The sequence below is a fragment of the Silene latifolia genome, unplaced genomic scaffold (genome assembly GCF_048544455.1).
Source record: "Silene latifolia isolate original U9 population unplaced genomic scaffold, ASM4854445v1 scaffold_149, whole genome shotgun sequence".
Taxonomy (NCBI): Eukaryota; Viridiplantae; Streptophyta; class Magnoliopsida; order Caryophyllales; family Caryophyllaceae; genus Silene; species Silene latifolia.
This window is the reverse complement of record NW_027413137.1, coordinates 688,639-699,052: the sequence shown is the minus strand read 5'-3', so window position 1 is coordinate 699,052 and position 10,414 is coordinate 688,639. Positions and strand designations below refer to the sequence as shown.

At 38.4% G+C, this 10,414-nt stretch overlaps 1 long non-coding RNA gene across 1 annotated transcript; it reads right to left on the bottom strand.

Moving 5' to 3' along the window:
* Positions 1-239: 239 nt before the first annotated feature.
* On the bottom strand, positions 240-10,159 carry LOC141637818 (uncharacterized). Its single transcript, XR_012541913.1, has 4 exons — positions 10,118-10,159; positions 2,187-2,396; positions 1,963-2,105; positions 240-749 (listed from the first exon to the last, which is right to left on the bottom strand). It is a non-coding gene; the product is annotated as an uncharacterized LOC141637818 (long non-coding RNA).
* Between the last annotated feature and the right edge of the window lie 255 nt (positions 10,160-10,414).

The following is a 10,414-nucleotide window of genomic DNA, read 5'->3' as shown; positions in this document are numbered from 1 at the left end:
GAAAATACAAAGTGTCTAAGTTCATATACAAAAGGTAGAAGATTCCTATGTATAAAAAGCACTAATTTATTTATAGCAATAAATGAATGACTTTTATAATAAATGACTATCTCACAGTGTGAAATCGTCTCATTCTATCATTTGTGGGGGAATTCGGTTAATAAAATCAAGTTAGAGAAAGAAAGACCAATATTATCGTACAATTTACCTTGCAATATGCTAAATATTAAACGAAAACAAAAAAACATGCATAATAACATGACAATTTATAAGAAATCAAAATCTCGTACTCCGTATCATTTCACCCATAATTTTGTCTAAGAAATAATGTTCTCCATCAAACTAAATCAATAAGTAATCAACATTTAATCTCTTTCAATTGTTCACGGTTGTAATTGAAAGATGAAGGAAATTAATAGAATGTTGACTATGTTGTATTTGGCAAGTTGTTACTAAAAACATGGGCAAGTGAATGATGGCAGTTAAGAGAAAAAAATCATCTTGCTTTTCCAAAGTTATATGTAGTGATGTGGCTTCATAATATTGCAAGAAATGTTCTTGCTTTAATATATAGAGGATTATAAGATTAATAAAGTAGATTTAGTCACAAAAAAAGAGGGGGAGAAATTGTCATCTTTTTTACCTCCAGCTTGAATTGTAGAAGGACGTAAGATCGTGATTCCATTTATACATTTTCCCGCCCATGACTTCTCCATTAGTTCCCTTGTAACACTGATTGTAGATTACATCTGTTTCATCCATCATTTCACAGAATATACACACATTATAAGAAGTTGTTAAAAAAAAAAAGAACTATCAAACTTTAAAGTGATTTGTCATCCTCAAATGAACAAAAGTGATTTACCATCATTCCATATGATTTGTATGACGATGATGTGCTTACCATATGAATTTATTCGTAAAATAATTTCAAAAAGAAGGCTGACAAATTGTTTAAAATTCAATTTCAACATAAACAAAGTAGCAAACAAAATTTAACCTTGATGAAAATATAAAAAAAAACTATAATTACACGTATTTTGAATAACAAAACATCCATCAAATAAATATCACTAATCTAATCAGTTCATTACTATCTTTATCTTTAATGAAAGGGGAAATGAACGGGAAGCAAAGAAACATTAAAGAGAAAAATTCTAGAATAAGATGGTTTCCGAGTCGATACTTTTCTAGAAAAAAAAATTATTCATTTATTGATTTTAATAAAAGTGTGATTTTTTATACAAATAGGTCGTCTAACATTGTGAGACCGTCTCACAAAATTACTACTCTTAAAGAGAAACAAGTTATTTATGAGGATTGAGTAATTAAAAGATGATTAAGAATTAATTAAGGTTATTAAAGTTTCAAGGCAGGAGTAACTTGAAATAATTACCGATGAAGTCAAAACTTCATTATTAAAATGGTGTAACAAGTTTGTTCATTTCTCAAAAGTTTTTCCAACAATACATGTTACGCCTTCTCATAAAAATGGTGTTTGGCTAATAGTACTACCCTTTTTTTGAGTTATAAGAGAGGACGACCCCTCTACAACCCCAAGGTTTGACTATTTAAATTCCTAAACACACACTAACGACCCTAAAGTAAACATCATCAACTGAGTAACAACCAAAACTAATACGAAATAGCATCACCACCCAACACCCAAAAGCAACAACTTAGCAATGGCTCTATTTATATAAATAGATCATTCCTAGGAACTACCCATCGGCCCTGCTGCTGTCAATTATTTTAGTAACGAAACTTCGTTTGGAGTACAAAATGAACTCTCTTTATTGTCGTCGTAGGTATAGTCCAGCCTACTTATGAAATTTAACGAGCATCTAGACCATCTCATAAAAGAGCTATACAACATATTCAGTAGAAGTATAAGCTAAAATAGTGAACATGGTAGAACATAAGAAAATTGAAGTGATCAAATGAAAGAGAAGGGAAGAGAACCTAGAACTCCATCGTGACAGGAAGTGTCCAACAAACAAAGACCAGATAAGAGAAATGAGCAACCCCTCATTTTGAGCTTCATCACACCGCAGTAAAAAAAATTGTTTTTTAAATTCATTTCAGACAACCTGAATTATAAAACACTGACCTTGACCCATCAACAAATTCAGAAACTTTGGTACAGTAAAAAAAGTGTATGAAAAATTGAAAAGAGAAAATTATACCGGTATATATGGTCCCGCGAATCCCTTCGGTAGTACTAAAAAATCTATTTCCAAGGCGGCGATCAAACCATCTAAGCTACACCAAGGCTCAACAATAAGATCAGGTTTTTCGATTGAAAATCTGGGCTAAATTAGCATTTTTCTTGTTGCTATCTGAAGGAACAACCAAATATGAGTTCAACACCCTCTGTCACACAGCATCTAGCAGCACTGAAAACACAGCAAATGAAACGAAACATTTAAACAACAATCAGTTAAACGCGTACATAAACCATATGACCTCCGTTTGAACATAAAATTCCAGGTGCAAAATAGCGAAATAAAACTAAATAAACTATAAAAAAAATTCTTTCTGCAAGACGGGTAAGAAACCCAGAAAATGTAAAATGAAAAACTAAATCCTAAAATTCAACAAGGCACCAATAGAAAACAAAGAGTAATTCTGGCCGGTGGTGCCCTGCGGAATTTGTTCTTTTTTTATATTGTTTCGTTAAGTAAAATCTGGGAAAGTTTCCTATGGCCACTACCAGTTGCAAGGAAATCAAGAAGAGAAATGCAGAGAAGAATATGGTATTACCGGTGACAGATCCTCCATTAAAGTCACCCACCATTAAAAAAATGAGGAAAAGAATAGAAAAGCGGAGAAATCAATATACCTCTGGGTTTTTTTAACGGCAGTACAATAAGTGATAAGGAATCAAATGGGTGGAGGTGAGTATAAGGTGGAATAAATCTAGGGAGGGAACTCATAAAAGAATATAAAAGAAATGGGAGACAACAAACAAATTCAGGACATAGAACAAACAAATTCAAGTCACGATGTCTCCGAAACATTTGGATCAAATTTAGTTGTGAATAAGAAGTCTTAAAAATCATTATGCGGTATCTCTCTCTATCTCTAGAGAGTTCCTCTCAAATCTGAGAGTTTTCCCTGTAAATGGGGTTTCCTTCACTGTTAAGCTTTCCAACATCTTTCAATCCACTAGCCTCTTTGCTATGCCTAACTCTATCTTTTTGCTTCCCTCACCTTATCGGATCTACCAAACACCACCACTCACGCATGGACTATTGTTGTGTCCAGTTCTCTGCTTTGTTCTAATACACGTGTCTTTTTTACAAATCCCCTGTGTGTTTTCCGGCAACCAGACTCAGTTTTCTTCCTCTATAAATTGCGCACTTCTTACTTAAAAAAAAACCACAAATCGTCACTTCCATACTTTTAATCCTTTTTCTAAAAAAAAAAAATAAATAAAAAGAAAATTCCAGTCCATGGCGTCCTCTTCATCCACCGCTCTCTGTCGAGCTGGAGTAAGTATTACACTTCCTCCACATCTGTGTGTGGATCTTACTGGGCTCGATTTTAATAGAGTTCTTACGGCTCGTTTTATTGATCAGAGGTATCTTGATATACCTCGAATCATGCATCTAATTGGTATTAACTGGAGACTTAATGGGTCGATTTCTATTCGTCCCATGAAGCCTTATTACCTGTTCTCTTTTTCTTCTATGGATGATTATCGCTATTTCAGGAAGAGGCAGACGGTCAATCTTGACGGAAGTTTATTGGTTCTCCGCCCCTGTTCTGCCACAACCTTCCCTGACAATATGTTATTTCATATCGTCCCTATCTGGGTGCGGGTTTTGCATTTGCCATTTCATCTTATGCATTCCTCTGTCGCAGCTTATCTTCTGTCTCATGTTGGTGACATATGTGAGGAGGAACTTGTTCCGTCCTTGACTCCATCTCGCTGTTTTGTTCGGGTTAAGGTTTGGGTGGATTTATCCAAACCTTTAATCCCTGGTTGTTATCTTGCCATTAGCGATCGCGAGCATCAATGGATCGGGTTTTCTTATGAGGGTGTCTTCAGATTTTGCAAAACCTGCGGTGAAGTGGGTCACCGTGTTTCCTTTTGTCCATCGGGTAAAATTGTTGGCGCCCGTCATATTCGTGCCCGAATGGATGAACTAAGTGCTCGAGGGCTTTTGGTCCTTCATGGCCCCCCTGGTTCCCGTTTTTATACTCCGGAAATAATGGGGTTACCTTCCCGTGTCAAGTATTTGACTTCCAGAATTAATATTGCTGCTCCTGATGACTCTGCTCACGTTGATTCTGGTGGGGCATCTCCGGTTTTCTCGTTCTCCTCTTCTCCATCTGAAAATGGAGATGATGATGAAGCTCCTTTTTCCGCTCCTGCACCTGGGTTTGCAGTTCATGAAGATGAGTCCAGAGAGGTTCTGCTCGAGACACATCCTGTTATTCGTTCACTGCCTGGTTATACAGGTGCCTCTAGTTCGGCTGTTCCGACTTCACCAGGTTTTAGAATGACTGCTCCAGAGGAGGATTTTGATACCACTATGGCGCTTGGTATTGCTGAACCACCTACTCCCCCGCGACATGTTGATGTTGGTATCCTTTTTCGTGAGCCTAGGGCTGTTGGGACTAGTGATAGCCCTAATGCTAGTCCCGCTCCTATGGACTCATCTGGTAGGAAATTAAAGTTTGTTTTTAAGAGGAAGGTAAATCGCAATCTTCAGTTCTTAAGTCGACCTGTTTTTAAGAAATCAAATAGGTCTCGTTTTCTTGATTTGAGTTGGGAATGTTCTTTTTTGTCTGCTGTTTGTCCAAGCACACTCCCCCCTGAGTGTATCTGTGGTTTTCTAGGTTTGCCTGGTTTCAGTTATACGAAGCCCAAACCACCTAATTTAGGCAATCTGGTTTGGAATTCTGGCCCAAATAAACGGAAACATTGTTATATGGATCCGGGCCTGGAGTTGATTTCTCATAAACGAGCTAAGTTTGCTTCTGGTTCAGAATGGGTTTCTGCTATGGCTTTTCTAACTCGGTTTTCGTGTTCTGTTATCAGCGTTGAAGATGTGAAGACTATCAGAGGTCAGGTGGTGGACCTTAAATCACCACCCGTGACCCAATGACTATCTTTTGCTGGAATTGTAGGGGATTTGGAGAAACGGATGATCCTACAATTCCGTATTTACATAGGAGTGTCCTTAAATATCATCCGTTAATTTTGTTTTTGCAAGAAACACATACTACCGTAGAAGTTGCTTACTCGAGGACCACTCATCTTGGATTTCCTAATCATTTTGGTGTTAATTCGAATGGACGTAGTGGTGGTCTTCTTTTGTACTGGAATAGCTCGGTTGATGTTAGAATCCTTTGTAGTAACCCACATTTTATCTTTTGTAAATTGGGTTTAAGGTTACCTCAGGGTGTATATAATGACATGTACATTATGTTTATCTATGGAGAATCTTTAGTTCAGTATCGTTCGATGTTATGGGATACGATTTCTGATGTTATTTTGGGTTGCACCCCTTTTCCTGTAATTGGGGATTTCAATCAGGTTGAGTTACACTCGGACAAGTTTGGTGGCTCTACCACTATTCGGGGTCAAGTTGAATTTACGACATGGAAACTTCAGAACAGTTTGGTTGATGTTCCTTTCTTTGGACCTCGGTTCACTTGGATGAATGGACAGCATGGTGAGAACTGTATCATGGAAAGGCTTGATCGTGCTTATGCATCGCAGGATTGGTTTGACATTTTTCCAAATACATCCCTTTTAAACTTACCAATTCTAACTTCTGATCATTCACCAATTATTTTACATTTTTCTCAACAACAACATAACGTCAAACGACCTTATCGAATTGATAATTGGTGCCTATACTTACCTGAGGTTGTTTCCCTTGTGCTTTTCGCCTTTCAAACCCCTGCCTTAGGCTCTTTACCTTATGTTCTTTCCCGAAAGTTAGCCTCTGTGAGATTTGCTATTATGCAATGGGTTATTCGGCATCGTATTAGCTATGGCATAAATTGGTCAGACATTGAGAAGGATCTTGACATGTCTGCTACGGATATTTCTGATTTTGATTCGGCTGAAAGTTATCAGATGCTGCGCTCTAGCCGTCTCCAACTTATTTCAAAACAACATGCGTACTGGCTTCAGCGGGTAAAGCTTCGTAATGAGGTTTTGGATGGCTTACCAACTCGTTTCCTTTTTAATCGAGTAAGACAACGCTCTGTTAAACAATGTCTGTTTTCTATCCTTACTTCTGATGGTATATGGCTTCAGGACCCACACCAAGTTCAGAGTGAGATTCTTTCTTATTTTAAGAAATTACTATGTACCTCCAGTTATCTTTCTACAACCGCGTCTTTTGCATCGATGGACTCTTTCCTGTCTTCTTTGGATTTGCCTTCACTTTCCTCTGCAGATTGCTCTGTTTTATCGGCACCTTTTTCTGAAGCTGATGTTCTTCGAGCGCTACGCAACATGGATGGCTCAAAGTCACCTGGCCCAGATGGCATCACACCCCGTTTCTATCAGTTATTTTGGCTAGGGCTGAGCAAAACCGTATACCCGATACGGTTTTGAAAACCGTATCGGGTATACGGTTTTTAAATTCACAATTTTGTCGATACGGATTCGACCCGGTTTAACCGTATACCCGGTTTTCGTATACCCGGTTTTTCCGTATATCCGGTTTCCGTATACCCGGATACGGTTTTCAGTTGTTTATTGTTCAATTTATTGCATATACGATAAAACCGATACACCCTAACTTAAATTTAATAATAGGTTACATATTAAAATAATCTAAATTTCAATATTCATTATACAAATGCATTAGGGAAAAAGAAAGTGGACAAGTTAAAGTGATTTTGGTTAAATTATTTAGTTTTTGTAAGATATTTTTGGTTTTTTTATTTCTTTTCAAAAACCGTATCAGAAACCGTATACCCGGTTTTGTTTTTGCCCGACCCGGATACGGTACAGTTTTTTGAAAACCGTATCATATATACGGAAATCCGTATCGTATATACGGAAATTCGTTTAATTGAAACCGTATACCGTATCGTATCCGTATATTAAAACCGTTTCGTATATTTTTGCTCACCCCTAATTTTGGCCACAGATTGGTCATCTTGTATCGGCTGCTGTCCTGCAATTTCTGAATTCGGGTGTTATGCTTAAGGAATGGAATAATACGCATATTGTTCTCATTCCGAAGACTGATCATCCTGAATTAGTTACTCATTACCGTCCTATTAGTCTGTGCAATGTTATTTACCGTATTGCTTCTAAATGCATTGCTAACAGACTTATTCTGGTGATCCCTTCACTTATTTCGGATTCGCAACAAGCATTTGTCCCGGGACGTCTAATGTCTGATGGTTGTCTAGTTGCTCATGAAGTGCTTCACTACATCAACAAAACAAAAAGAGGAACTAATTGTTATGCGGCCCTCAAATTGGATATGAGCAAGGCTTTTGACCGCGTCTCTTGGCATTTCCTCATGTCTGTTATGAGACATATGGGTTTCCCTATACACTGGCGCAATCTCATATGGGAATGCATTTCAACGGTTTCATACAGGATTCTTATAAATGGCACGCCTTCTCAGGCTCTACAGCCTACTTCTGGTCTGCGTCAAGGAGATCCTATATCCCCTTATTTGTTTATTCTCTGTATGGAAGTGTTATCACGACAGCTTGCCAAGGCCGAACGGATGAAATCTTTTACTGGAATCAAGATCTCAAGATATGCGCCTCCTTTATCACATCTATTTTACGCGGATGATGCTCTACTTTGTTGTAAAGCTACAAATAATTCCTTCGAAGCACTGCGAGATTTACTCAAGGAGTTTGAAGTTGGGTCTGGGCAAATGATTAATTTGGACAAGTCATACATTAAATTCAGTCCGAACACGCCGGTGGATTTCCGTGATCATTTGACGACTATTTTGAAGATGCCCACGGTTACTCATTTTGGTGATTATCTGGGTGTTCCAATTGATATACCGCGGAAAAAGTCGGAACCATTTCTTCCTTTAATTGACAAGATCACTACACGCATTACTTCTTGGACAGCACTTCATCTAAGCCAGTCGAGTAAGCTTATTCTTATCTTGTCTATTTTGTTAGCTTCTCTTAATCATATTTTATCTTGTGTTCCTTTGCCACATGGGGTCTGCCGTAAAATTGATGCTCTTATTACCGCCTTCTGGTGGCGTAATGATTGGAACAAGAACACTATACACTGGCTTCGGCGTGAGATTTTGCAGTCTCCAAAGGAATATGGTGGTCTCGGTATTAAGAATACATTCTTGTTGAGTCAATCCTTGCTCCTCAAGAACTTCTGGCGTATTACTACTCATCCGAATACCTTGCTTGCAAAGTTTTGGACTGCTAAATACAAGAAGGATCTACCTATTCCGACATCCAGGTCTTCTGTCTCTAATGTCTCTTATGCATGGACTGGTGTGTGTCGTTCAGTGGATTCAGTGAAAGATGCTATTTGCTGGAAACTAGGAAGTGGTAAATTAGTTGATATTTGGTCTAGTCGGTGGGTGCATGGTGAGTTACCATCTTTTAGTCCGTCTTTTTCGGCGCCATTACCACCTTTATCATCTTTTATTTTGGACTCGGGGGACTGGAATCCGTCTATGCTCTTCCGTTATTTTTCTCCTAAAGCAACCAAGGACATCATTGCTATGGAACCTCCAGCCCCTGATATTGATGACTTTATTTATTGGAAATTTACTGAGGATGGTCGTTACACTGCAAAGTCAGGCTACTTCTTTCTTTGGTCACAAACTTTGTCTGCTACCGCTGCTCGCTCTAGGATTCATCAATTTCCTTGGCAAATTGTATGGACAAAAAAGATGCCACGCAAGTTGTCAATCCTTATTTGGCGTATGGCACACAATATTTTACCAACGAATGCTAATTTGCTATCACGTGGCCTGAATGTCGCGCAGGACTGTCATCTTTGCCACTCCTCTCCCGAAACCATGAACCACTTGTTTAGATCATGTACGATAGTACAAAGATTTATGGAAATCTTCTTGGCTGGGTATTAATCCCATGGCGAACCCTACTACTCCCTTTCTCTCTTGGATGGCGGATTTCTTATCTTATCTTAACCGTCAATCTTTTGGCACGGATACGGATTCCAATTTGATTTACTTTGGTTGTGTCCTTCGTGCTATTTGGACCTTTCGAAATTGGGTTGTTTTTAGAGATTGTCCATTGAGCCTGCGGTATTCATCGCCTTATTACGATCCGTGCGTTCTAATTCTCAGCTTCATCTGAGTAGGTCATCATTTCAAACACATGTTGTGCGCCTTCCTTTTATTAAAAATGCAGGCTTTACTTCAGTACAACAAGAGCAGGGTGTTTGCATTTTGATATCTACACACCGACTACGATCCTCACAATGTTTCACTGGTGCTCTATTTGATTCGGCCTTGGAATGTTCAATTTCTAAGACTGTACGGGCAGGATCTTTGTTTGTTGCTACCGCAAGATTGCTTGTTCTAGCTATGGCCTATGCTGAACAGAAGAACTATACCCATGTTACTTTCTGGGTTACAAGTAGAAAATTATCCACCGTTCTGGCAAACTCGTTGCCGTACCACCATCTTGTCGGCACTCTTTGTCTTTAAGATCCGTACTTTGTTTGTACTTCATCCTTTCTGGTCTGTAAGCCTGGCTACAGGCTAAACTCGTTGTAATTTGCTAGTCTTTTAAATATAAATGGTTTATTGTTGTCAAAAAAAAAAAAAATCATTATGCATCGTTATGCAGCTAAAACTGCTCCTGATGTCATCCTAATTTGTGACGGGTGAGATGCCCTTGTTGGTGTCTTTGGTTACTGAGGCAACACTGTTAGTGGAAAAGTACAGTTAAATGTAAAGAGGGTCCCGTTGTTGTTCAAGGCAACACTAAACAAGAGAGAAAACTTTAGGGACCTTTAAATTAGCTTGGTATGTGACTGGACCATTGCTGACATGGGGGATGGGTCCTAAAATGGGAACTCAAACAATAATTAGTAGCAGTAATTCAACATGAGTAAGGTGCGTTCAAAGTAAAAGCACAAAAGGAAAATAAAATGAAGATGGCATACTGAATACATGGTTGTCGCCGTAGTCGTCTTTGCCATAACCATCACAGCAACTCCTATATAAAATAACAAGAATTAGATCAAGAAATAGACATAGCTGGTCTGTTCAAGTCGTCAAGCCTACTGTATCGAACAACCCGAGATGAAAAATTCCCTCCCAAGAGAAGAATTACAAACTGCTTATCTGTGCGTGTTTGTGGAGTTAAACACGAAAATAATAAAAATCGACAAGATTAGGGGGTTGAATAAACGACGAAAAAGAATTTCATAACCAGCATTAGACGCAACTAATTTACCATG